The sequence below is a fragment of the Rhinolophus ferrumequinum genome, chromosome 5 (genome assembly GCF_004115265.2).
Source record: "Rhinolophus ferrumequinum isolate MPI-CBG mRhiFer1 chromosome 5, mRhiFer1_v1.p, whole genome shotgun sequence".
NCBI lineage: Eukaryota > Metazoa > Chordata > Mammalia > Chiroptera > Rhinolophidae > Rhinolophus > Rhinolophus ferrumequinum.
Window position 1 is genome coordinate 78,909,835 of NC_046288.1, and position 24,849 is coordinate 78,934,683.

The window sequence follows — 24,849 nt, forward strand, 5'->3', positions numbered from 1 at the left end:
GGATAGTTACTGGGAATTTTGAACTGTTGCTTAAAAATCCTTGCACATTGGACAAATATTTCCTTTCTTAAAACATTCAGGGAAATGTGGAATAGCTTTTCTTTGGGGTTTTTTTCCAACTTAGTTTATTTCCCACTGAGACTAACTATAATTCACATGGATTTGCACTGGAGAAAGTCATATTTTATTTTTATACTGTTTGCTGAAATTCTCTATGAAGAATTGTGACCACTTAAGCATGAATGTTTCACATCTTTCTGAAGTGCATGGTGGACTATCTTCTTCCTCTACCTATAATTCTTCATGGACTCCTCCTTTTTCATAGGAAGAGCTCCAAGCCATGGGTCTAGAGGTGTTAGGAAATAACCTGATGTCACAGTCAGTTTTATGTATCAAATTTACTAGAATTCAGTCCCCAGTTTTCCACCAAACACTCATCTAGGTTTTGCTAAGATATTTTATAGATGTGATTACAATTTATAACGAGTTGACTTTTAAGTAAGGGAGGTTTTTCCAAGATAATCTGGGTGGATATGATTTCAATCAGTTTGAAGGTCTCAGCAGAGTTGAGGTTTTCCTAATGAAGGCGAAATGCCACCTGTGTACTTCAGCTTTAGCCTGTGCCTAGGAGTTCTAATCTGCCCTTCCTGGAGGTCTCCCCTACAGATTTTAGACTCTCTAGACAATCTTCACAATTGCACAACCCAGTTCCTTACAATACATCTCTTAATATGTATTATCACCTACTGCTACTGTTTATCTGGTTGAACACTGATGTGTACAACTGACAGCTCCCTACCTCCCTGAAGTCATAGCCAGAATGGATATAGGGTTATGTGGCAATGGAAGTAAGACCATATCTTCAGAGTTCCCAACGGCCCCTGTCGCAGCACAAAGGCTAGGACGCCGGGTCTGTTGGACAAAGGAGACACACAGCTCTCCATAACCTGCCCCTGCTGACCGCCCAGCCTCCTTTCCTGCCTCCTCATCCTTCTCACATTTTATAATCCAGGATGACAGTGTACCTGGCTCTCTCAAGGGAAGTTCATGGAAATCTTTACAGGGAACAAGGAAGACACCCCAGAGTTTTCCGGGTGCTCCAGAGAAGCCTGCTCACCGCCCCACCTCCTGTCCTCCAAGGACCTACCATGGTTTTTATAGACCCCGCCCCTCTCCTGCTTCCCGCACCCCGGGGAGTCTCATTGCACCCTTTATCCCACTTCATGTCCTCCAAGCTCCCAGCTCATCGCTCGTTTGTGAACTCTCATCTCCATGGCTCCTTTTCCTGACCCATCTACCAGCCCTTCATGATTCCAGAAGGCCTTCCCTGGTGTCTCTTAGAACTCAAGGTCACTCATCAACACTTAGTACGTTATCTCAATGATTTCGTATCCTTATCCTCTTTTCTGATGTTTTTTCACTTTCTTGCTCTGAGGACAGCCCAGCTCTCCCCTGAGGACATTTCTGTCCTTGCAGCCCGCTCAAGGGGTGGTCCTTCTCACTGTCTGGGGTGTATCACACTGGTTGCCAGGAAAGGCAGGTCCAGAGAAAAAAAGGACAAACAGACTGCATTTTTCCTTGGCTTCCAGGTCTGGTTTGGAGCACAGTAGTCTGGTATTTGAGCTTTCTGGCTGGTGAAATAAAATGCCACAAATAGAAATATTAGTCAAATTGATTACATTTTATTACTGTGCTGTAATGGAGTTTGTCCTCCAGCTGAAGGGTGTCAGGTAAAATATAAGTTGTAAGGTGGGTTGTTGTCATACATTTCAGGTATGTCCATTTTATTCTGGCTTGTGGATTCTTTATTATGTGAGCCTGCTATTGTTGTTGAAAAAGTAATAGGCCTGGTAAGGGTACTGAGACGCAAGCAGAGATGACATAATCCACCTAGTCTCGCCTCCCACAGCCCATTTACCAAACCGAGGTCAGAGTGGTCTTTCAGAATTAAGGTCAGAACCTGTCAGTCACTCTCTTGCTCAAAACCCGACTTAACTTCCCACATCCCTCGGGATAAAACTCAGAGTCCTTGCTAGGCCTGAGCTGGGCTCGATCTCCACTCCCTTCTGACACTACGTGGCTGCCTCGTGCGTTCCCTCTAGCCTCCTGGTGGCCTCCTGTTCCTGCAACCAGCCGAGCACCACCAACCCTACCTTCTCTCCCGCTTATGATTCCTCAGCCCAGAACACTCTTCCCCCAGAGGCTGGTGTGGCTCATTCCTCTCCACCTTCAAATGCCCGCTTTCCTGTTGGCTTTCTGTGTCCCCAGCCTTCTCTGTCTACCTGTCCAAAGCAGCACCTGCCTCTCGCTTACCCCACTTCCTTTTCCATGGTTCTCATCACCTCCTGACATGCACATCTTTCTGTGTTCTTTGTTTGTCTGTCTACCTCTCAGTTGGACTGTAAGGCCCTGGAGGAGAGAGTTTGCCTGTTGTGATCACAACTCTGTCCCAAGTGCCTAGAATAGTGGGTATTTTGTGGGTACTTAATCCTGGTTCCTTATGCCTGTGCTGGTCTTGTGGGTGACTGGAATTCCTAAGAGACAAGCTAAAGAGACCAGTACTTACTTACTTACTTGAGGGGAGTGTGTGTGTGTGTGTGTGTGTGTGTGTGTATTAGAGAGAGAGAGAGAGAGAGAGAGAGAGAGAGAGAGAGAGAGAGAGAGAGAGAGAGAGAGAGAGAGAGAGAGAACTTATGTTCATGAAATTTCAAACTCCTGACCTTGACTCTTGCAAGAAAAGTCTCCTGGGAGCCCAAAGCGCTGGCTGTACCTGGGCCTGGTCCATCAGTTTGTCCTCCCCATTATGGCATGGGGGAGGGGCCAGGGGAAGGAGCGCCTGAGCCTCCCCAGAGGCCACTACCTGCGGCCCTAAGTTTTGCGCATAAAACTTCCCCAAACAGACCCTTATGATCTCAAACAATCGAAGGAAGATAGTGTAAATATGAAACATTTGGAAGCTGAGATCCTGATTTAGCCCAGGAAAGCTGATGGTTATTAAAATCTTCAAAGGCCAAACATGCAAACGGTCCATGTTTTAGATTATCTCCCAAAAATTTGTCATGTCTGGAACCATTTTTATAACATTGAAATCAAAAGCTCAGAGAGTTCAGTGTTCTTCCTGTACACACCTCTTTACTGGCAAGGTCCTGAAACATTCTCCAGGCTCGTGGGTCACGGAAAGAGAATATGTGTGGTCAGAGGCCTTCTCTGAAAGTCTGCACTTGGGCCAAGTTATTTTCAAATATGAGATAAGTTTAGAGAGGTCATTATAGTTCAGGGTTTAAAATAAAACTTTTAGGAAGTCTCATGTGTTTCACTTAAAACAAAATATGCGGGTGGTATCATGGTGGCTAATTTTACATGAGGTTTTTTGGAGAGAAACATTTACTATGAATTTCAAGGAGAAACAAGTGAATATAATTTTTTTCTAATGCTTACTCTATGACAAAACGGGGCTGGGTGCTTGCACACACATTTAATCAGCTTACGGTTCTGATCTTTAGCAATGATCCCAGTCCTGACTTCCTAGAGAAGAACAGAGAACATCATCATGACCCCCTCAACTTCCCTATCGTCCCTAATTTACTCGCATTCCCATCCATCCTCATTTGCTTCCCTCCTGTCTCAATGAGCACATGTGCCGTCAGAACACATGCTTGTTGGAGAGCCAGCCCTACCCGTGGGTGATCATTTCGACCTGCCCCTTGCCTCTCCTAGATTACCTGACTCTCAACCTATACAAATATTCATGTCTTTTCCATCCTGGAAAAACCTTGACTTGGCTCCTTTGACCCGCCTTTAACCACCATGCATCTCTGTCCTTCCAAAGAAAATGCAGCTGATAGGTTAAACGCACTTTGCGTAACCAATAAGGGGTGAAGAAAGCAAATCAGCTCTTTGCAAGGATGCTTCAGAAGCCACTACCTGAAAGTGTTCAGGTGTGCCTGGCCATTCTATGCTTGGGAGGAGGGGGTCATGACTATTTCCACACTAGATGAATTTGAAGGGACTAAACTTTAGATGGATTGACTAAATTTCATTGGTTTCTACAGTGTGCCATCTAAAGCCAGCTAGAAGTTGGAGATTGACCATTAAAGGTGTGAGGTGTGGGGGATGTGTATACACAAGTATCTGAAAGGGATGGGAGCTATATTAGGATAGTGGAGGGTATGGATTATTTCTGTTCTCTGGCCTGTGACTGGTTTTAAGGCTTTTTAAAGGGAGTTGTTAATGTCAGCTGCTATAAAGAATTTTTCCAAGAAAACTTTTCGGGAAGACATTTCCAGGAAAGACTTGAGTCTCTGGGAACAGCACAACTACTTTGAGGCCAGGTCACTCAATTTGGGGAGGTAGCTTTCTCTCTCCCTCTGCCCAGAACGTAGCAACACTCTGGCTGCTAAATGATGATCAACTTCGGAGGAGAAAGGAGATTACATCCTTCATATAAATGTTACCATTTTCGAGATGGACATCATTAAGGTCCATTATTTGCGTAGTGACTACGGCATAGAAATTCATGAACACATGTGGACACTATGTAGGGCACAGTCGGGGGATCTCAGGGAGAGGAGAGAACATGACATTGGATTGTTGACTTTTGGGTATCCTTGTCAGTATGCGCAGGCTGGTGAGGCCAGGGGGCTGAAATGTAATCTCCAGGAGGGCAGGAACTTTTGTCTGTTTGGCTCACTCTTGAGACAATAAATAAATACATATTCAATGAGGATGAGATGAATTTGGCGGCATTTGGAAAAGGTAGGAAAGGTGGTCAGCCGGCAGAGAGCTGAATATTTAGTCTCAACAGCTAGAATTGGATAGACCCCAGGAAGAATGGGCTACATTCAGACGAAGGGCATGGAAGAGAGAGTGAAGGAAGAGAAATTGCTTCTTGTCAAGAAAGTTTGGCTATAAAAATAGGGTGAGAATTCAGATGGAAGTCTGACAGGGTTACGGGACTCATTATATGCTGTGACGTGGCACAGACTATACCACAATCAATGGGAAATACCAAAACAGGCTTGAGTACATTGTGCATTATTTTGGATGGTGCATGCAGTACATTCTCTCAATGGTCTTCAAATCAATCAGATGAGAGGGGAGAGGTAGGCGTTCATTCCCTTTTCCAGGTAAGGATAGAGAGAGTAAGGTTCAATAAATAGCTTGCTAAAGGTCACAGAACTCATATGTGAACAAAAACTCATGGCTTTGCATTGCATTCTATCATTTTTTTGCACCTTACCATTGTGCAGAAATGAGATTTTTGTCTGATGGATAGATTTGGACTCTGCAAATCTGTGGACTCTTTTTGGTTTGTTTTGTTTCTTTTAAGTTTTGCAATGGTGGCTCTGAGGTGATAAGCTTTAAACATCCATCTTTGACTGGGAAGGTCAGAGTGACATGGGGAGATAATTAAAATGGAAAGAAACCCAATTTAAAACCTGGCTTCACGGGTTAAGATGAGGATAATGCATTGAAACAGCCGAAAGTCTCTGTGTAGGCTTTATTTCACAGCTCAACAACACAGAACAAATTGCACAAATTCTAGGAATTACATCCCTTGGTAACAAACACTGAAGTCACTTGATAAAATGTCACCAAATGGCTCTGTTGACTCTGTTTTGTAACAAGTCACAAGCAGATGGCACTTTGAAGCACACAATGCAGTTTGGAAAACAAAATCGCTCAGACATTTTTGTCTGGTTTGCTAAGATAATGTGCTGAAGCCCAAAATGAAAGGTTTTTGGCATTCCCTGATAAAGAAAGGCTATACACCATTCAGAGGATTTGTTCTAATTTTTTTTTTGCAATCAAAAAGTTGATTCTTCATCTGTCAGCTCTGGCTGAGGTGGATTTCACAAAGGTTTCTGCACTTGCTAAATAAAAGGTACAAAGCAAGAGAGGAAAGAACTACTAGTTCTTGAATACCTATTATGTGTCTGACTCTTTATATGGTATTTAATTCTAAAGCAATTCTATGGGTAGCTCTTATCACCCCTATTTTAAGTATAAATAAATTGAGGTCCAGAGATATCCCACAGCTAATTAGGTGAAGACCTGGGCTTCCGACCTTGATCAGATCCATTTCTTTCCATAACTCTATGGTACTTCAGGAAGAATGCTGTTCACATCTACCCCTTGTTACTTGTTTTAAAAACATTTTTATTCTGGCAATTAAGTATTAAAATAGATGCAGCTAGCAATTTTCGTATGAAATAGTCTTATGTATGTATCAAATTCCCAATTTATTGCTTTCAGATTGGAATGTATGGCATATTTTAACAAGTACTATAGGCTGACTCACTCAAAACCCATCCTAATCCACTTTCTATGGTAAAGACTGGAAAACAGAATACGCAGACTTCCAGATTCCCTTGCAGCTAGGGGTGGGCATATGACACAGTTTGGCCTATAAGATGCACATGGAAAATGCAAGAAAAGGGCTTCCCTTTTCAAATAAAAAAGGCAAAGTTTGACAAGTAGAAGGCTTTTGCCTTCCTGCCTGAAATATGAACTCAAGATGTGAAAGTGCAGCCGCTGTCTCCTCATCATAAGGGTGAAAGCCACATGCCAAAGCTGGTGAGGCAGGAAGATAGAAGGAGCCTGGTTTCCAGGTGACATCTTTGAATAGCTACACTGTTTTTGGATCACCTACCTCTGGACTTCTTGTTATGTGCGAAAAAAACACTCCCTACCTTTGAAAGGAACTAGGCTTTCTGATACACACAAATGCAACTCTAATTGATACACACAATAGTCAGAATTTTAAAAGACATTTCTATTTTCTAACAGTCCTCCATTTTTTATGCTGTTTTGGTCCCAGTTTTAGTTCTGAAACATTGGAAGTACAGCCATCAAATTAAATAAGACATTCATTGGAATGGTGTTCATTTGGTTGGGTACAAACTGGAACAGTGTTAGATCTTCCTGGTTGTGGAAAAATAGGCCAGCAAACTTGTGATCTGAGTGACTGTGGTTCTTCCAGAAAGTCTGGACATCACATTAGCAAAAGTGACCAGCATAGAGTTGGGGAGGGAGAGTAGGACGGCCAGGCTCAACACGTCACCACCTTTTTGCCTTGCCTAGATGTAGACTTGGCCTTTGGTTGGAAAAACTAGAAAGGGACTTAAGGAATCATTCTGTCTATTTTTTCACTTTGGGGAAGGACCACAGTGAAATCATACTCGATGTATGTAGTAACCAATCTGGTTCTAATAGACCTCCAAAGAAGGAGCCTCTTCCCTCCGGAGGCTATTTCAACATTTAAAACTTGTAGTAGATTCTTTTTTACAAGTTCAATAGAATGTTTATTGCATGTGAACAAAGAAAAATAGCCATTGTCTTTCTAAGGCCGAGAGGAACGTTAGTGGGTAGTGCAGTAGGGGAATCCTGGATTCAGGTTCTAGTTGTGCCGCTACCTTGCTGGGGAGCTTCACTGTCACTTAGCTGCACTGAGTCTCACGTGCTCACCTGTAGTACAAGCAGAGTAATAGCCACGCTACACGACTGCTGTGGTGAGGAGCTGATGTCTGTGAAATGCTGGGAATGTTATTTGCCATAAAAGTAAGTGCTCAATGGTAGCTCCCTTCCCCCTACATTCCCCACTGGACAGCAGCCCACCACCATTCTCTGGGTGCAATTGCTTTAGAGCCCCAAGCGGCCTCATTGAATCGCCCCACAACATTCTCTATTATGGGTTAGTTAACGCCAATGTTCTCATCTCCTTCTCTTTGCTCTGATGTTTCAGTCCTTGGATCGCAACTTTGGACCTCGTTTTCAAAACAATTTTTAAAAACATGTTAGCAATTTGAAGAGACCCCCTTTTGAAGAACTGAGCAAAATATAGCAGTATTTGAAAAGCAAACGCATTGACCTGTACCTTTTACGTTGCAGTGCACACAGAATTCTCATTCTAGGTTGTGCATCCGTAACTGAGGTTTGCACAATGGCGATAAAGGTAAAATGGAGGAACAAGACAATTATCTGGATTGCTATACAGCAAGAATATACCGACCACAAATATTTGGCTGATTGAAAGACAAAGACTCCTCGGGTACAAGTTATCTGCATTACGACCTTCACATTGGATGTATGCTGTCTGACATCCAAGTGAGGTCTGCCTCAAGAAAGGAACCACTTCAGACCAAGGATTGTTTTTTAAGGCCATACACATGACTCTTGGCTAATAGAATGTTGGACCGGCTGACTTCTGGCAGCTTCCCCTGTTGGCTCCACTAACGTATGTACAATTTCAGACTCAAAGCCACACATGAAGTCATTGTGAAGCTGTACAGTTCATCCTTAAACATCTGTCATGAGGTGGTTCTCGTCCTCTCCAACAATGTAATCCCCAGGAATCGTGATGATTGGAGCGTTAAGGAAATAATTCTTAATTAATCTTCATTTACTTAGGACCTACTAATTTATCTTTGATGAGGAAGAGCATTTTGAAAATGTTCCCATTTGAAAATGGAAACAAATTTAGTATAGTTTGGTTCAGAGATTTTTTTTTTTCTTTTCATACAATTACTCATGGCTTGTGACGCTCAGCCAAGGAAAGAAGATGACAGTTTCAGGTATAAAAGAATCTCTGTAGAGTTAGTCCAGCTCTGTAGTTGTGAGGTGATGAAACCGAGGCCTAAAAAGTTTCAACGGCTTGTCTAGTGTCACATGATTCGTTAGTGGCATAACCATGGCTTTTGTGGTTTTCTTATGTCAAATGTGTGCTATATACTAGTTTCTCAATGAGGTGGTACCTGACCCCCTTAGCTACAGAACTGTCCCCTCCCCCACACCTACCAGTCACTCTATCTCATTACTATGTTTTATTTTCTTCAGGCACTTACCAGCCTCCAAAGTTACATTCTGGATTATGATTCTGTTATCTACCCCCCAAAGGCCTGAAGGCACAGACTTTGGCTCTGGTTCACTGCTATATTTAGAATAATGCTTGGCACACAGTAGGTGCTCAATAGACATTTGTGGATTGAATGCTGAGTTGTTTGTGTCTGTTATATACTCTTGAGACCTAAGCCACATACTTGGAGTCTTGCAGTTGGGAAGTGGTGAAGCCAGAATTCCAAGCCAGGGATACTTCACTTCAAATCCTGACATTTGACACCAAGAAAAATATTTCTAATGTTCGATGGTTCCTATTCCACCACGCCCTCCATGACCTCTTTCCAAGGCATCTAAAGTTCCTAGTACATGTTTTGGCATCCCCCGATGGCTCGTATCTATCTGTGTTGTACTAGTCTTCAGAGAAATCGATCTGATTATATTTTATTCAGCACAGTAAATACTCTGTGTTGCTGGTTTCCCTGTGAATAGTTTTTTGAGTAAATTTCTCATTTATAGATATCACTCATGTTACTCTAATATGGTGATGAATTCCATGGAGTTGTACTGATTTATAATAAAAATCCTACAAAGGGAAAGAAACCTACCCATCTGCTGATCATTGAAGCCTGATGCAATCAAAGTGGTTGATGACAAAAAGTTCAGATGGTCACCGAGCTTAGAAAGTGACATGTGCCAAAAGATGAGGAAAGCACTGGGATATAAACAAGATAGCAAATAACTCTGGAATAGTGCTGATTCTGACCACAGGGAATCTCAAGAATTTGAATTGGGGGAAATGGCCCATCTCTTGTCAGGTGAAGGTCGTAGGGGATACAGCAATCGACTTTTTCTCAGATTGTACAACAGGCCAAGGAGAAGGATTGTTAAACTTTGATGCACACCCAAATCCTCTGGAGAGTTAGTAACACAGGGGCCCATGTACCTGCTTTAATCAACGGTGCCAGGCTCAGAGCGAGGGCCTAACTGATGGTGAACACATGCCAGACTTTGCTAGCTCGCTTGCCCTGCAGGGGCCTGTGAGGGCCTGACCCTTTAAGAGCATGGGGAAAGAACACAGGACATGAACACAGGTCCTGAAAACCTCTGCTTAGCTCCCAGCACTGCTAATTCCTAGGAGTGTGACTTGGGGTGAGTTACTTCATGACTTTGAGCTGCAGTTTCCTTGTCTGAAATCTTCGTGGTCACTGGTCAATTGCATTTCCCAGATGGCCATGGTGGGAGCACAAAGGAAAGAGGCCATGGTTAAAAACGGGGACTTCCTCCATTATGATGAAGCCAGAATTTTACTTCCAAATCCCACCCTGCCTGCCATCACCCCCCGTGTGGCCATGGGGGGAGTTACCTAGTTATCACCAGCCTCAGTTTCTCCTATATGAGAGAGACAAAAACAACCCTTTACCTATATTAGCACTCAAGCTCCACACGAATCCTGAAGTCACTGCCTTTATAACATCGTAAGGAAACCAAGGCACAGAGGAGCTAAGTCACCAACCCTCGACCACATGGGGGCCCATCTGGGACACGTTCCCAGAGGCTCCTGGTGCAGAGCCACTACTCTTAACCAGCACATCGCCTGCTCTGAAGACCCTGTGAGACACGGCGAGTAGAGGGCCACACACATGGCCATGCTCGGCGATGTTTCCTAATATTTGCATAACTTCCTTTCACATTCCAAACATGCATCCCTCCATTTTTGATCCATTGCACCACACATGTCCAATGGCCAGTGCCCACGCTTGCTTAATTATTGCCCATGAAAGGGAAAGCTCGCTACAAACTACAAATATATTTATATTGGAAGGGGAGCATCGTCTCACGTTTGTTTTTTATTGCTTTCAGCACATTAGGCATGTGACATATATTTGGTAAGTAAAGGCAAAAGGTTAGACGTCTCCTGAGACCGGAAGTCGAGATGAGTTGCTTTCTGGAAGCCTCCATAGAAAGCAGGCCGTGAGGAACTCCTAGTCACTTACATCCCTTTCTGCCTGGAGCCGCCTGGCCCTCAGAAGCGCCTTACACATGGGCCGACCCTCACTACCATCCCAGGAACAAGACCAGTCTAATCCTCACAGGACATCAAAGTGTGAACCAAAATTATTCGAAGAGAAGAAAAGAAGTCAAATTTTGACTAGAGTTAAGAGCAAATATTCTCGTCATTTTGGGGGTTTTCTTGGGAGTCAGAAGAATACCACCCAGACTGAGGAGGCGAGGCCTCCTTATTCAAACCAGGAACCGGGACATGGGACAGTCACAGTCTGCTGATGGACAGGCTGTGAGCTCTGGAGACACGAGTTCCCCGCAGCCGTGAGCTCTTGATGAGCAACCCTGGAAAAGGACACTCAAGTTCCCAGGGAAGCTTTAGGGTCTCGGGGAACAAAGGTTGCTTGAAACAAAATCATTTCCTTTGAATTAGCTGTAGTCCCAGAATTATTTCCCGGTTCTTAGCTACAGTCTGATTTAAAATACCTGTGACAGAAATGTGCTCTAGTACAATGCATTATTTATGAAATTATGCAATCCATTCATATACCCACTATTAATACAAACCCACAGTTTCACTAACACAGTCTAGATGTTTGCGTTTCTACATCGCAGTGCATGTATTATTGCCCCCACAGCCATGTGGAGTGGTGAGCACATTTGTTTAATAAAAACAAGCAGGAAATAAATCAGTACCCTTCACCAAAAATAAATTGAGCGCAAGATCTACACTGCTACAAGGAAATCTCCACAGAACAATATTACCTTTAATGTTTTCTTTTCTCTGTGAAAATCCTACAGTATATCAAAATGAAGAAGACACCTAAACTTGAATGATGTAGGCTCAGACTTAATGACAATTCTGTTTTTCTGGGTGAGCCTACGGAGCCACTTCTGTTTGCTCCCACAAGTGTCCCCATCAGCCTCACACTCTCTTGAATATGGATTTATAACCATTAAGGAGCCTAATTGCCAAGTCAAGTGTTGTTTTCAAAATGAGCCCTTCCTTCCTCTGCCGACTTTCGCTTTCTCTCTTCTGTTCAGCAGACACTTCCCCAGAGGAGATGTTTCATTGAGTCAGCCCCAGTCAGTAAATACCTCCAAACCTCAGAGAAGAACAGAGAAAGAGTAACACTAACCTGAGCCAAAAGACTCATCTCTGGGAGGAAAAAAGCCTGAAGAAATTCACTTCAATCGGGACAGCCGGCTGTTTACTTACATTGCTCTCAAGACCTCCCAACAGCTGGAGTCTTTGAACAGCTGTGGAGCTCTCTCTTGAAATCCCCTTCTCTTTGGCAGTGAGGCGTGCTCGTAACTCTTTGGGGCTTCAGATTAATAAGTAATTTCCTGATTTGTGTCAGAAGCATTCTCCCAGGCTTCGAGCAGTGGCAGGGAAAATGGAGCACGCAGGTCCCCAGGCCGTGCAATGATGCTGGGGCCTACACAGACATCCCACTGGTTTGATGGAGTCCCACAGACGTGTTTTCGACCTCATGAACAAAAACAAATACCTTCCTCTGTCTGTTGGCTCGCTCCTGACTCATATTTGGGAAAGAGCACAAAGAGTCTGGACAATATTTGTCATAAAAGTGTAAAATTCAAGTTGAACACCTTCTCCTGTTTCTTGTTGGGGAAAATCAGAACACCGTTGGTCTTCAGGGCATGTCAAGATGGCTTTCATACCAGCCACTTTAGCGCTTTCACTTTGTTAATTGATTTCAAGTTTTTTTTGTTTTTTTAAATGTGTCAGAAATCCACACAAACCAAAAAGTTGATATTTTGACTATTTTACGCATTTAATAATAACAATTTGAGCTGTTTTGTATATAAAGGACATTATTTTTATATATAAAAATTTCCTATTGTTATTCATTCTTGAGAAAAACAAAAGTATAGGAAAATGTACATCTGCTTTCCTAAACATCCTTTCTGGAAGTTTCCATCCACCATGAGCGGATAGAAATATTCATTCGGATATATTGGACCATCGTGGCAAAAGGGTTAGAGGATGTTCTCAGAGCAGTTCTGCCCCTGTAGTTTGCAGTGGAGGGAGGTGAAGCCCAGGGTTATAAGCCTTGAGCAGCATCACTCGAGAAGTGGGTGGAAGGATGACAACCAAAAAGCCTCCTGGCTGTCAAACCCGAGTTCTGTCCCCGACAGGGAGGTAGACATAGTCGCAAAGACTTGAGATCTGGCTCTTTACGTGTCGCTAGGATACGTGTCGCTAGATGAGGTCCTTAATATTTCAGTTCTCACAGCAGCCAAATGGGGCTCAGAATAATAGTCACCCTTGCTTGGTCATACAGTGTGGTGATCATGTTGAAAGATCTTCCTCAACGATGGAATCACGTCATGTGAAGGAATTTTTCCAACACATTCCATTTTACATGCTTCTCTTCTCCTTTTGATTCTCATATTCCATTTAATGTTATTTCCTGTGCTGCAAGAAGCCATCAAATGACTTTTGGGGGACAAGGAGAATATTGATCAAGGAATGGGGTAGGACATGGACAAAACTTTGACCTTGGAAAACTAGGTCAGGATCAGATGAAAAGACATGTTTTGACATTTGCCATGGAAAAGACCCTGTGTTTGGAGTCAGAAAAGCAAGGCTTACCACCCCCTCTAACACCAGCCAAGAGAGCCCCATGTAAGCATTCCAAACCACAGTTTCCTCCCTGGGGACATAATCCCCTTGCTTGCTGTGCTTACTTCATTTCACTGGGGTGAGATTCCAGTGGGGTCTTCATTGAGGTAGTGATTATCAATACTGGCAAATATTCAAACTGCAAGGTAGTATTTCCCAGAACTCGGCACAGCATTTCACACGGAAAACACTGTTGATGGGATGTGCCACGGCCACTTCCCATTTCATCCCTGACGTCACACCCCTTAGTGCCAGAGCGCCTCGGTTCTGGGCCTTTTTTTTCTCCTTTTAAGGAGTATACTTCACTTTTCTTCCCTTGTCCTCCCATCTCTCTTGGCACTTGTCTCCCATATTGGCCACCATTGGTTTTCTTTCTTAGAGTTTAAGTGTCCTTCAATTTCCCATGCAATAGTAAGAATGAAAACAGGGAGAAAACATTTGCTCAACCATGTACACAAGCATCCAGAAAGTTTTGACGCAGATGGGCTGTTTTTATCCTGGAAGTAGCCACAATCCAACACCCAATGAATTGAGATCAGCCTCCTTGCTTTCGAAAATGCTCAAATCCCCAACCCAGCTCACATTTAATTATTCCCTTCACTTCCTTTGCCCTTTTATAAATTCATTCTTTAAATGTCTCTGCAGTTAAGATTGGCACGCTATCATCGATAAGAGGAATTTTCTAATTGAGCCTCGTCTTACACTCAGTATCATAGGTGGGTGGCTTAAACAACAGAAATTTATTTTTCCACAGTTCTGGGGACTAGAAGTCTGAGCTCGGGGTAATGTTCTGGTGAGAGCCCTTTCCCTGGCTTACAGACGGCTGCCTCTGGCTGTGTCCTCCCTCCCACCCCCGACATGTGAAATAGAAAAGGAGAGCTCTCACTCTCTTCTTCTGATAGAGTCACAGTGTCTGTTTTCACATTAGGGCCTCCCCCTTATGACCTCATTAACCTTAATTACCTGACCCTATTTCCAGATATGGTCACACTGGGGATTAGGGCTTCAATATATGAATTTTGGGGGGACACAATTCAGGTCATAGTGAGCCTGGAGAAAGTGAGAAAAGGGAACTAACATTTGGTGAGCACTTATTAGTACAAGGCCCTACTCGTTTCTTTTCTCATTGAATCCTCGTAACACCTTTGAGAGGTTGGTAGCGACTTTCCCAAGGTCACAGAGCTACTAAGTGGCAGTGTCCCAGTGTGAACTGTGATGGTCAGAGCTACGCGCTTTCCATGACACAGGCTGCCTCCACCCTGTCTTCTCTCCCAGATTCTGAGCCATGAAACTCTATTTTGTCTTCCTGCTAACTCCCAGTTCAGTGGCCTGGAGCCAGCACGCGCTCACCCAGCAAGAGGGAGGAGAGGGAAGTGGTGTGGTTTCTCTTAGTCCCCACTGAGTTTAGGCTGACAGCTGTGGAAAGTCTGCCCAGAAGGTTCTCGCCCCATTCTGCTCCCAGCCGCCTTTACGTTGATAAATCCTCCTCACCAGTTTGAACTCACGTGTTCTTTCCTCAGGAAAGCTTCCTTTACCTGCCCTCACCTGCCCCAGCTCTCCCTTGTTCTTTCGTATACTATTCCATGCTTGTCCTTCATAACTTATTTCCTTTCCTAGAACTTCATAAACCTTGTTTCATCACTGTAGTAGTTGTTACGGTAATCTTTCTAAGCTAATTTGCACAATGTTTGTCTTCCTCACTGATTTGTAAGCTCTCTAAGGGTGGGGACTTTTTGCTCTTTGAGGTATCACCAGCCATCAGACCACAAAACAGGAGATCCTACTGGGGAAAAAAAGGGAGAAGTAGGACCAGGTGAATCAGGGAAAATAAACAGTAGTGGAAAGAAGCTACGAGACTCATTTGCAGTATTATGACTGGCAAACATATGCCTGAGAGCACACACTTAATGGAGTCCCTTCACTAAGTCCTCTGTGTGCCACCACATGGAGTCTCTTTTCTGTTTTCTGTGGAGGAATGAAAATCTAGTTAAGCTAATCAAGGTGAGGTTCTTGGAGTTAGGAGAGGGACAGAGTTAGCTGAGGCACAAATCGTGGGTCACACCTGCTGGCCTCCTGGTCAACTCATGGACTCCTGCATGGGCTGTGCAGCCTGCACTCGGCACGATGGGGCTGCCTGTTCATATCTCATAAGCCTCAGTCTTTTTCAGGGAAGAGACGAAACAAGACTGTGATGGAACAGGATGTGCCGGGAGGAGTTCCTACCAGGGAAAGACATTCTCAGCTAAAGGAACCACATGCGCAAAGACAGGAAAAGACAGCATGTTGTGTTCACAGAACTACAAGGAACAGTTTTACTGGTGTGATGCAAGGAAATGTGATAACATAAATGAAGCTGCTAGATAAGTATTAGGTGTTTTCATTATTGTCTATTTCTCAGCTTTGTTTGGTTGTCCAATGAGAGAGTTCATGTGGAATTGTTTTATAAACTGGAAAAATCCTATGAAAAGTTGCTTATTATAAATTCTTTTGGGTAAAGATAGCTAGTTAAACCAGGAACTATCCTGGGAAATGGAATTACTTATAAATTTATGTTAATTATAAACTGAAGTTTTTTTTATTAATTTCCATCTTGTAACATCCTTTTCAAAGACTAGATTTTTAGTACCTGTTAAATATCTGTGAGCTCGGACATAAGTTTTCAACTCAGCATTATCTCCAGACCTTTCTACTCTTCTAGATTGAGGATTGGAAGCCTGGAACTACATTTCCCAGAGTCTCTTGCAGTCACAGTCACCAGTTAGAACCAGCTAAAGAGGGGACTTATAGGAACGTGAAAGGGAGAAAAGAATGAGGACATTCTTCCCTGGCAATTGCAGTCAGCGTGAGGACAGTCAATTGACAAAGGATCCTGGAGTCACACACTACACTCTAGAGTGTCTTCCGAGCAATCCTGCACTTCTGGATTCCCAGAGAAACGGCATAGTTTTTCTCCATTTTTCTCCAATTGTTGGTTCTGTAGCTCCCCACACCCCTTAAAAATAAACTTTTTGTTTAGAAATAAGTATATACTCATAGGAAGCTGCAAAACCAAAGTGGCATAAAAACCAAATAAAACAAAAAACTGGCTTCCCTCAATGATGACATCTTATATCACTGTAATATGATATCAAAACTAGAAACTGGCGTCTGTACAATAGCATTAACTAGACTCCAGAACTTATTCAGATTTCACCAATTTTTGCATGGATTCATTTGCATGTTGTATATTTCAATACAGTTTGATCCTATGTACAGTTTCTTTACAGTTCTTTCAATGGTTGTTTAAGGCTTTGATCCCTTGACTTAAATCCCTACCTAGAGTGATTTTTATTTTTCTAACTAAATCCTGACTGATATGATTGATAATTTTCTGGTGTTATCTCACATTCGAAGGCTTGCAGTCGAGTTTTGTTTATTACATTCCATTGCATCCATTAATTTATTCAATTAAAATATTGCTCATTGACATATATATTTTTCAATCTGCTCTTTTTACCCATTGCCTTTATCTGGGGCATTGTCACTTTACATGTTAATTACTGCAACAGATTTTTAACTGTTGTCGGGCTTTTACTTGTTACATTCTCAAAGTCATCATTACCATAGTGGGTAAAAAATGCAATACTATTTTAATCTTTCCTAAATAATGGTAAAATAATTTACATGTGACAAGATGGGAAACGAAAAAGAAGAGATACAGAAATTCGATTGGAAGGGCACAGTTATCATTATTGGCAATGAACACAACTGCACACTTAAACAATGCACATTTTAAAAGGCTATTAGAAATATTTGTTCAATATGGTTTCCAGATAAAAATAAACACTAAAATAGCTTTCTTATATACCAAAAATAATCAGCTAGAGAATAGAATGTTTAAAAATCATTTAAAATTCTTGTGATAGCAAAACGATGTTGACTTTTCTGGAGAGGAATGGGAGACGAGCCTCTCCCTAACTCTGGGCTGTGTTTTCTCATTTGGGCCCTTAATCAGCTCAGTTTGTGTGGAGAGACTCACAAAATCTTGGTAAAACATATTTTTTTCCCCTTTCAGATTCTTACCTCTGACTCACTAACCACAAGTGATATAAAAATCTGGTCTGGGAAAAGGCAGTTTGTGACTTTCTAAGACATAATTCCTCCCAAAGTGCCCTCCTCTGCAGAAATGCCTCTGGTTCCAACTCAATTTTTTGTTTTTTAATATTATTTCCCTTAAGACATTGTAACAACTTGAAACCACATACTTCAGAAGGTGATTTTGCTTTGCATCCCCATATAGTTGACTTTCCCAGAATAAATGAACTGTCTGCCTTAAAGGACTATGAAAATCTCCTCTCTCTCTCTCTCTCTCTCTCTCTCTCTCTTTCCCAACCCCCCTAATAAACTAAAAAGACTATCCTGACTAACATTTATTATGCACTGGCACTGTTTATTGATTCTTTCTAAGAATTATCTTAATCCTCACAACCATATGGATAGAAAATTGAAGTCACTTATCCAAAAACCTCAAGGCTACCAAAAGGTAGAACCAAGGTAAAACACAGGTGACAAAACTCTAAGACTTTCCTTAATGCCACCACAGTATACTGCTTTTCTTATTGGTGACAATACTTTTCTTTCCACGAAGGTTTAAAAAGCATGAGAGTCTGAGAGTCAGCCTGGGTCCTCTGGCCATTGCTATGCATGATCCCTAGTGAACCTCATTGGCTGCATAAGCTTTGACTATTTAATTAAAAATGTAAATGTGTAGGAAAATATTAGGTAAATAAATGGCACAGGTGGTACTGTGTAATGACAAAAAAAGTGAAGATGATGTGAATGTTGATATTTGGAAAACACAAGGGTAGTGGAAGTCCCAGGTATGTGACCTTGACTTGTAGATGGTAACCTTGTCATGAGAGAGCATGTGGGTTTGCTTCCAAAGTGGAGTTAATTCTTTAGCACTTTAACACCTTAATAAAGGTAATAAAATTCACATTGCTCTCAAAAATATAATGTAGAAGACTGCTTTCTCCAATGGTGGCACTCTTTGGAAGACTAGAAATTGTTTTCTTTCAACTTTTATTTTAACATTTTGATTGAAAACATTCAAATGAAGGCCTAACTTCAAAGCATAGTTTGTAACCAAAAAGGATTTCCTCGTTTACATTGCTTAGTTAATGATGATGATGATTCAAAAGAAAAAAGTTTCCAAATCTCAGGATTTCCATTGTTAGTAGATGCAACCTCAATGTAAACGGTTAAACCAAAATGTGCCTTGAAAGAATTCTATCCCAAGCCTTTCCAATCTCCAATCTGCTTATTTCACAATCACTATCATTTTTGCTTCCCTCCCCCATTTTTTCATTCTTTATGCTCAGCATCATGACCCTGTTGTCTTAGTAACACCACAATAATTACATATACACTTCTTGTCTTAATCAGCAATGAAGTTTCCACTTACTTGGTGAATTATCCAAGATAAATGTATTTACTGAAGCTGGCTTGTTTTAGTCAAACAACATAACAATTCCTTTGAAGATCACAAAATCTAAGTCACACGCTATTTGAAAGGCAAATATGTTGCCAGAAAAGAAAGTGGAAAAGAAAGAAGAAAATAAAAGAGAGAAAGAAGATAGGAAGGAAGGAAGGAAGGAAGGAAGGAAGGAAGGAAGGAAGGAAGGAAGGAAGGAAGGAAGGAAGGAAGGAAGGGAAAAAGAGAAAAGGAGAAAGAAGACACAGTGAATTAAAAACAATGAAAGCAGAGGGGAAGGCAAAGCAAAGGGACAAACCTGTAACCCCAAATAAAAAATGACATGGTCTGTGCATTTTTCCATGGGACTCTCTATGGTTTTGGATGTACCATACCACATCATTCTTCTGTTGATGTGGCAACTAATAAACTAACTTAACAGGATCTCAACTATAGCTAAGGTTTACACTTATGAGTACCATCTTTGGGCAAGGTGACCAGCTGTCCTGGTTTTTCTGGCAGTGAGGGCATTGCCCAGATGTGGGACTTTCAGTTTTAACACTGGGATATTCCCGACAAACCAAGATGGTTTGCTTGGGACTTAGGCATTTTCCAGGACATAGGACTTACAGTGCTAATATCAGAAAAGTCCTGGGCAAATTGAGAAAAGGTGGTTATCTTATCTTTAGGTGAAACAGTAAATCTGACTTATGTCCTTTGAGTATTGTGTACGAAACTAGCTAATTTTAGCACATCTCTGTGTGCCAGCATTGGTGTTAAGTACTATACCCACTGTGGTGGACATCTTTCTTTTCTGCCTGCCTAATTCCTTAATATTCTTTGCGTAACTCCTTCCCTGTCTTATGTGGTTCTAATTGGTCTATCACATCTTCATTCCTGCCTTCTCCTCTGAGGTGAGGAGCTCAGCCATGCTGGGCCAAGCATAGTTGGCCATCTGACACATCTGGAAACAGTGGTTAGTTGAGGGATGAGCATGCAACCCAAGGAAAGACAGCCTTTGGGAGAGAAAAGTCTATTTTGCTTCTAGTGAAAACTATCATTGGTTATCCTGTCCATCATGTATGACAAAGTCAAAAGAAACAGAGGGAAGTACAGGAAGGAAGGAGGAAGGGAAGGAGGGAAGGGGAGAGAGAGAAAAAGAGAGAGAGAGAGAGAGAATCCAAAACATCATTTGAGCCCCTGATTCTGCCGTGTGTGAAGCTAACACCATTGCTGGACTAACCAGTTACATGAACTAATGCGTTCCCTTTTTTAAAGCTGTTTGAGTTGGGTGTTTGTTGTGAACAACAAAAGAGTTGTGACTAGTAGACATACAGGACTTAATCTTCTATTCTGCACTCAGTCCTGTGAAACAAGTATAGGTTGAACTGTATGATATCACCAATCTTAGGCTTCTGTAGACTTTAAATACAGCAATTTCACTTGGTTCTACGTAAGTATTGTTTTACAGATGAGGATAGAAGTCAGTGGTGATAAGTAGTATACCTGATGTTGTACCTTTATCAGATAGCAGACCTGGGACTCAAATCCCGGTCTGTTTGATTCTCAGGTACACAAACACATTTCCAATTGTTTATGCTGCCTGAAAACAGAAATCTCTTGAGAATCTTTTGACAAATGCCTTGGAAAGACACTCGGCAGTGACTCACAGCCTATGTATGAACTTATGTATGGTGTCAAACACCTGCTTTTTTCTTCTAAACTTCCTGTTTCACCGGATGTTTCATGAAAAGAAGTCAGACACGTGAGTAGGTCAAGCAAGGTGGAAAACCTTACTCTACTCCGGTGAGTATTTCCGGTTTGGTAGGGATAAAGCTCCAGGTGATCATGTCAGATTTCCAAATATTACTCCAGCTTTGGTTTTGACTGACAATCAAGAGATGTGATTATTGCCTCACAAAGAAGAGATTCTTTACCCATTCTACTCTCAAGGCAGATTATTTGTTTCCCGTACCTCAAACCTCACACATTTATAACACAGCTGTGCCAGTGAGATGAGCATTCGGGTATTTTCTGTTATCATCGCCACCCCACGTGCGTGCCCGTAGAGGCAACAGAATGACGCTTGCCCAGAAAACATTTCTTTTCCATGGTGGTGTTCTACACATGGTCTAAAAACCTTCGAGTATTACTTGGGAAAGTTTGTCAGTTTTTTAGTATCTATTATATGTAAGGTTATCAAAATTTAAGGTTGTTAATTTTGAAGGATGGTAGAGAAGCAATGTGTCTTATTACAGCACGGATACTTTTCTATAATCAATGGTTTTGGTATTATCTGTTGGGCATCTTTTTTCCATGAATTTCTGTCCTCCACTACATGGTTGCAAAGCTGTAGCATTAGCTATTGTAGCTATAATTACTGCTCCGTAATAATAAGCAACTCCCAAATCTCAGTGCCTTGTAAAAACAAACTTTTTTTTTTTTTTTTCCCCACTCAGGACAGGTTATGAAACTTGCCCTAGGTCACACAGCTGGACAATGATAAAGCCAAGATTCATTCATCCAACAGATATCATTGAGCTCCTAATAAGTGCCAAGAATTATGAAGAGGCTGATAAAACACCAAACCAAAGACTATTTATGTCTTAGCTGATGGAGTTAAAAGTGAAAGCAATATCATTACAGCTCTGGAGAGAAAACAGTTCAAGCAGGAAAGACTTGACAGAAACTAAGAAAGTCAGCGAGCACTGAGTTTGCCGTGCGTCGGGGGTATGGATACACTGACCAGAGCAGTGGCCATAATTAGGTCATAACAAGATTAACTAGACAGTGTAAATAGAGAATTTAAGTGGGAGCTGGTGTTGCGTCTCTAATTTCATTTGAGAGAGAGGAGAAAGAGAGGGGAAACATTTGAAACCATTTTGGGGTGTCTATTCTGTGCCAGGCATTGCCCCATGAGAAACATTCACATAGCGATCTTCTGAGAAAACGACATCTCATTTCATACTTTATAGCTCTCTGGATATCATTTTCTTTATGTCTAATGCAAGGGTAGTGTTCTTTCTTTCTTAGATTTGTCTTACTTTGTGCCTGCTGTGTTTCAGGCCCTCAATGAATGGTAGTTCTCTTGGCAGACTCTGTTAGTTGCTCTCCAATGTCCATTTTGCCCTTCTTTCTTACTAACAGAGGCCCCATTTGTTTTGGGAGGCAATGTGACCAGGTAAATACCCACCTTCCTATACCCCCTGTGGCCAGGGAAAGCCATGTGACCTACCCAGTTCTGACAATGATGTATAAGCAGAGATTGATGGAAGAGGTTGCTGGGAGAACTTCTTAAGTGGGAATGACAGCTGGTGTCACCTGTTCAGATTTTCTTCTTTGTCTTTTGCCATTCATTTAGAATGCAGTCCTGACATAAAAGTAGAGTAGACATCTTGCAAGCACAATAAAGACAGCCACATACCAAGATGAAAGAGCAGAAAGGTAGAAGGCTACCTGGGTCTCGGATGACATTGGTGAAGCCATCTCACCAACCCTTGATGCCTGTCTCCAAACTAACTTCTTTTTAGATGAGAAATATAAACCCTGATTTGGCCAGGTCCCTGAAGTTGTGTTTCTGTTACATGAAGTCAAACACATTCCCTAACACAGCTCTACTCCACATTTCCATCCTATTCTCAATATGGAAGACTTTCAGATTTGTATATAATACTTAATTGTTGCAAAAGATTTGCGTCTTTCTGAGCAAACTTTCTAAAATAGTACGTTTTACTTACTAGATGAGAGGTTATTTGGCGATGATATAACAAAATCCTGCTTGCAAGAAAACACCAATTAAACATATCTTTTTTATTTTAAAATCAACTATCCAACACACAATCATTATAGCCTGCAGAACTAGCTCCAAGCTGGCTGCACATCTGTGCTGGGCTCCATCTTATCAACCATGGCAACATCACAGAAAACAGAAAAATCGCAGCTTAAAATAAGAAAAAACATCCAGGGGAAGTGATGCAAGCAAAGAATTAATGAGGCTTCTTTTAAGAGTTGCCGTTTAATCCTATAGCTTTAGCTGTGAAGTTGGGTAGAAAAAACACAGAATTTGAAGGCAGAGAATCCACATTCAAATCCCCAATGAGTCACTTACCAGCTGCATAATTTTGGGTAAGTCTTTAATTTTCTACACTGCAAAATTATGATGATAACAACAACAATAACAACAAAAACTACTTACAGAGTTGATATGAAGAGTAAGTAAGATGAGGTATGTAAAAGAGATCTGTTAATATTAAAATATTACAAAAGCTATCGAGAAGTGAAAAGATCCATCAAGTGTGAAACAGTGCCAAGTTTGTCTAGTTGCCATCTGGCGTGGATGCATGGTCTAGAGGTGTGAAACTGAGATGCTGAAGGATATATGGACTGTAAATTCTCTGTTGAAGGTTAGCAGTGAAGGCTCTTCGTGGTTATAATTCAGTGTTTCTTTCAAACATAGGTATCGATCCCTAATGGTGGTGAGGGAAAGAAAGAAAACTATCATATTTCGAGTACTTATAATGACACTTTGGTGTTTTGCATATCTGATCTCCTCTAATTAATTGGAGACATGAGGCTCCACCCACAAATCCTCTGCGGACAGAGCTTTTACATTTTCTAAGTGGGTTAACCCTGGTGGGATGGCATGGTTTAGGCAGAAGGATCAGAAATGCTGGCGCAGGTAGGGAAAGTCTAGGCCTGGGCCAGGCTTAGGGGAGGTATCTGGGGTTTGAAGTTAGCTTATTAGTCACTCTCAGAAGGATGAGAGTCTTCTTACTCCAAGGTTAAGAAGACTGAGCTCTGTTTATCTGGAAGGAAAAAAGGGGAAAAATTTCTAGCCATTGAGACCTCCTACATCAGCTCTCCAGACACACACCGAAATACTTCAGATTATTAACTCATTCATCCCCCAACAACCCTACTCAGCAGGTGCTATGATTATCCCGATTTTACAGATGAGAAAACTGAGGAATAGATAGAGAGGTTACGTGACATGTCCAAAGTCATGCAGTTGGTTGGATTGGAATCAAGGCAGCCTGGCCTTGGGCCCTGAATTCACAATGATACTGTTATACCCTTTGAGGGGATAAATAAATCAGCACATACATCAGACAGCTGGTCTGTGAATCTTCACTCAGCTTCCTAAGAAATTCAAAAGCGTTTATATGTTTTCTTCATGGAGGAAAGACTGAAGAACTGCCTGGACATCCTTTTGGTTTTTCAGTGAATTCAAATGTAACCATCTACTCACACATAGCAATATCTTTCCTTATTGTAATGGAAGATTTAAGGATTTGGGAAGACATCTGGAATTTATTTATGCCATTTGGGTTTTTAAATTCAATATTAAATTTTTATAATGAAAGAGACAAAGAAGTCAGAGTAGATCGTATTAGTGAAATCTGACTACTCAGAGCATATGTTTGCAAACTGGGTTTTAATGTCTGGCTAAAATACTGCTCCAAACACCCTGGGTCATTCCTCTCAAAACGGGAAAACACATTTCTGGAATTATTTTGACCCTCTCTATATATGACAAAGGAAACGATATTTCAGGGTTTTGTTCTCCCCCACATAAGGTTGTAAATAGTGTGATTATCTTGCCTATCCTGAGATTAAATATGGTGCAAAAATATTATGGTGACAGTCCCAGTTTGTCATTCTGATCCTGGGGAGATAGCATGGACTTCAGGGACAGGCAGCCTGGGTTTGCCATTTTATTAGTTGTGTAATTTCGGACAATCTCCCCACACCAGTTTCTAAACCGAAAGGATTATCTCACGCTGCAGGGGGAAAGCAGTAACCCAAATCTGGGGAATTTTCCATGGTTCATTATTGCCAAAGGGGAACGCGCTTGTGAGGACTGGTAGAGATGAAACCTAAGAGGTAAGATCACGAAACGCCTTGTGACCCA

At 41.8% G+C, this 24,849-nt stretch overlaps 1 protein-coding gene across 4 annotated transcripts in view; it reads right to left on the minus strand.

Moving 5' to 3' along the window:
* Positions 1–24,849, minus strand: part of C1QTNF7 (C1q and TNF related 7) — a 94,258-nt gene that overhangs the window by 49,255 nt on the left and 20,154 nt on the right. Inside the window, exon 1 of one of the 4 annotated variants that reach the window (XM_033105335.1) lies at positions 12,059–12,251. The exons of 2 other annotated variants lie outside the window; for them this stretch is intronic. The gene's annotated coding sequence lies outside the window, so the exon portion shown is untranslated. Of the gene's footprint in view, positions 1–11,978; positions 12,252–24,849 lie in introns of those variants that run through there. One more of the 4 variants, XM_033105333.1, reaches the window with a different exon arrangement.